General features: G+C 44.4%; 1 long non-coding RNA gene across 1 annotated transcript; it reads left to right on the top strand.

Annotated features, from left to right (window-relative positions):
- The first annotated feature begins 26 nt into the window (after positions 1-26).
- Positions 27-479, top strand: LOC120297094. Its single transcript, XR_005553683.1, has 2 exons — positions 27-91; positions 267-479. It is a non-coding gene; the product is annotated as an uncharacterized LOC120297094 (long non-coding RNA).
- Positions 480-3,469: the final 2,990 nt, after the last annotated feature.

Raw genomic sequence — 3,469 nt, 5'->3', positions numbered from 1 at the left:
CTATTTTCCCAGCTCGCGCAGCGGGTGCCATGGAGACGGCCGCCGCGCGGGAAGCTGCTCATCACGGTCAGGTGTGCCTCGGCCCGCACAGGTGAAGATAATTAGCCTGCGTAATGCCTCCTCCTCGAGCCTTCGCCCCGCCCGGGGACCCTTTGGACTACAAATCCCATTCGTCAGGCAGCCTTGTGCCTGAGAGGCTGCCTCCCACCACCCCCCTCTCCCGTTGCAAAGGCCCATTTTTTAAAATATCCCCATCATTTTTGCAGCTGTGCTTTTTAGGATTGAGAGAACAGAGGGCGACTTGGGCTTCTACTGGATTACAAGTCCCATCAGCCACCTCTGGGGTGCTGATGGGGATCGTCCCTTCTTCCAACAGAGAACTTTATCTTGTTGAGCAGGAAAATGCTTAAAATGCTGTTTTAAAAAAAACTGAAAATTTTATAAATGCAAAATAAAATAAAGATTACATGCAGAATTTAGGAGATGCTTTCCATTTTTTTTGCTGCAGAGAGATATTCTGTTAAATTCTAGTTGTAACTCCACGTCTCTTATTCTGTTGCTTTGCTTGGGTTATGCTTATGCTTATGCTCCCACCGCCTGTTTCCTGGGAGAGGGGAAGTTATTTATTTTATTAACGGTATTAACACCTTATTACTAGGGCCAGGGGAGGCCCGTTTGCTGCAACGCAGGCGCGGAAGAAGAAATCTGCTTCAAAAGTATAAAAAATAAATGCAGTTTATTTTGAAAATGTGTATAACCTATCGTTCCCTTCTAGGTTTATCATTTAAAGGATGGATAAAAGGGATGAGACGTGAGAAGTTGCAACTAATGGCTTTTATTATTTTGTTCGCCGTCCATCTAACTTTGTAGACCTTCGTCCAAAACAAGTCAGGGTTAGGAAGGGTAGGAGATTTCTTCCTTTCCTCTCCAGGTTGCCGTAAACAGCCCACCCCCCGCCCAGAGGTAAGAGAAAGGAGAAAACTGGGAGAAAACAGGTAAGTTGTCCTTGAGGATTCCCCCCACCCTTTTTTTTGGGCACTTTCAGTGAGGTTAAGGTTTTTCCTTTTAAAGAGACAGGGATGGAAATGGAGTAAGGTTGGGAGCCCAGTAAAAACCCCAAGAGGAAGCGGGAAACAGGCTGCCCTATCTATGTTGCCTGGTAAAATACATGGGAAAATCCCATTGGAGGAAAATTCCAGTTAGGGTTAGGGTTACGTCTCCATGAACTCCTAGAGCAAAATAGACATCGCCAACAAACTCGGAGTGCTTGGGTATGGTTAGGAGTGAACTGACCTTTCTAGGCTGCCCTATTTATGTTTCCTGGTAAAATAAATGGGAAAATCCCATTGGAGGAAAATTCCAGTTAGGGTTAGGGTTACGTCTCCATGAACTCCTAGAGGAAAATGGACATCGCCAACAAACTCGGAGTGCTTGGGTATGGTTAGGATAGCCTTGACCTTTCTAGGCTGCCCTATCTATGTTTCCTGGTAAAAAAAGTGGGAAAATCCCATTGGAGGAAAATTCCACTTAGGGTTAGGGTTACATCATCATGAACTCCTAGAGCAAAATGGACATCGCCAACAAACTAGGAGTGCTTGGGTATGGTTAGGAGGGCACTGACTTTTCTAGGCTGCCCTATCTATGTTTCCTGGTAAAAAAGTGGGAAAATCCCATTGGAGGAAAATTCCACTTAGGGTTAGGGGTACATCACCGTGAACTCCTAGAGCAAAATGGACATCGCCAACAAACTCGGAGTGCTTGGGTATGGTTAGGATAGCATTGACTTTTCTAGGCTGCCCTATCTATTTTTCCTGGAAAAATACATGGGAAAATCCCATTGGAGGAAAATTCCACTTAGGGTTAGGGTTACGTCACCGTGAACTCCTAGAGCAAAATGGACATCGCCAACAAACTAGGAGTGCTTGGGTATGGTTGGGAGAGCACTGACCTTTCTAGGCTTCCCTATCTATTTTTCCTGGAAAAATACATGGGAAAATCCCATTGCAGGAAAATTCCACTTAGGGTTAGGGTTACGTCTCCATGAACTCCTATAGCAAAATAGACATCGCCAACAAACTAGGAGTGCTTGGTTATGGTTAGGAGTGCACTGACCTTTCTAGGCTGCCCTATCTATGTTTCCTGGTAAAATACATGGGAAAATGCCATTGGAGAAAAATTCCACTTAGGGTTAGGGTTACGTCACTGTGAACTCTTAGAGCAGAATGGACATCGCCAACAAACTAGGAGTGCATGGGTATGGTTAGGAGGGCACTGACTTTGCTAGGCTGCCCTTTCTATGTTTCATGGTAAAATACATGGGAAAATCCCATTGTAGGAAAATTCCACTTAGGGTTAGGGTTACGTCACCGTGAACTCCTAGAGCAAAATGAACATCGACAACAACTCGGAGTGCTTGGGTATGGTTAGGAGGGCACTGACTTTTCTAGCTGCCCTTTCTATGTTTCCTGGTAAAATACATGGGAAAATCCCTTTGGAGGAAAATTCCAATTAGGGTTAAGGTTACGTCACTGTGAACTCTTAGAGCAAAATGGACATCGCCAATAAACTAGGAGTGCTTGAGTATGGTTAGAAGGGCACTGACTTTTCTAGGCTGCCCTTTCTATGTTTCCTGGTAAAATACATGGGAAAATCACCATTGGAGGAAATTCCACTTCAGGGTTTATGTTCAGTCACCGGAACTCTTAGCGCAAAATGGACATCGCCAAAAAAACTCGGAGTGCTTTTGTATGGTTAGAAGGGCACTCACTTTCTAGGCTGCCCTTTCTTGTTTCCTGGTAAAACACATGGGAAAATCCCATTGGAGGAAAATTCCACTTAGGTTTAGGTTTAGGAAACCATGAACTAATAGAGAAAAATGAACATCAACAACAAATTCAGAGTGCTTGGGTATGCTTAGCAGGGCACGGAATTTTTTACCCTGCCCTATCTATTTTTCCTGGTAAAATACATGGGAAAATCCCATTGGAGGAAAATTCCACTTAGGTTAGGGTTACGTCACCATGAACTCCTATAGCAAAATGGACATCGCCAACGAACTCAGAGTGCTTGGGCATGGATAGGAGGGCACTGACTTTTCTAGGCTGCCCTTTCTATGTTTCCTGGTAAAATACATGGGAAAATCCCTTTGGAGAAAAATTCCACTTAGGGTTAGGGTTACGTCACTGTAAACTCTTAGAGCAAAATGGACATCGGAAACAAACTAGGAGTGCTTGGGTATGGGTAGGAGGGCACTGACTTTTCTAGGCTGCCCTTTCTATGTTTCCTGGTAAAATACATGGGAATATTCCATTGTAGGAAAATTCCACTTAGGGTTAGGGTTACGTCACCGTGAACTCCTAGAGCAAAATGGACATCGACAACAAACTAGGGGTGCTTGGGTATGGTTAGGAGGGCACTGACTTTTCTAGGCTGCCCTTTCTATGTTTCCTGGTAAAATACATGGGAAAAT

The sequence above is a fragment of the Crotalus tigris genome, unplaced genomic scaffold (genome assembly GCF_016545835.1).
Source record: "Crotalus tigris isolate CLP2741 ecotype Arizona unplaced genomic scaffold, ASM1654583v1 scf7180000023236.3469, whole genome shotgun sequence".
Taxonomy (NCBI): domain Eukaryota; kingdom Metazoa; phylum Chordata; class Lepidosauria; order Squamata; family Viperidae; genus Crotalus; species Crotalus tigris.
The sequence above is the reverse complement of the archived record's forward strand: the minus strand, read 5'-3'. Positions and strand labels throughout refer to the sequence as shown.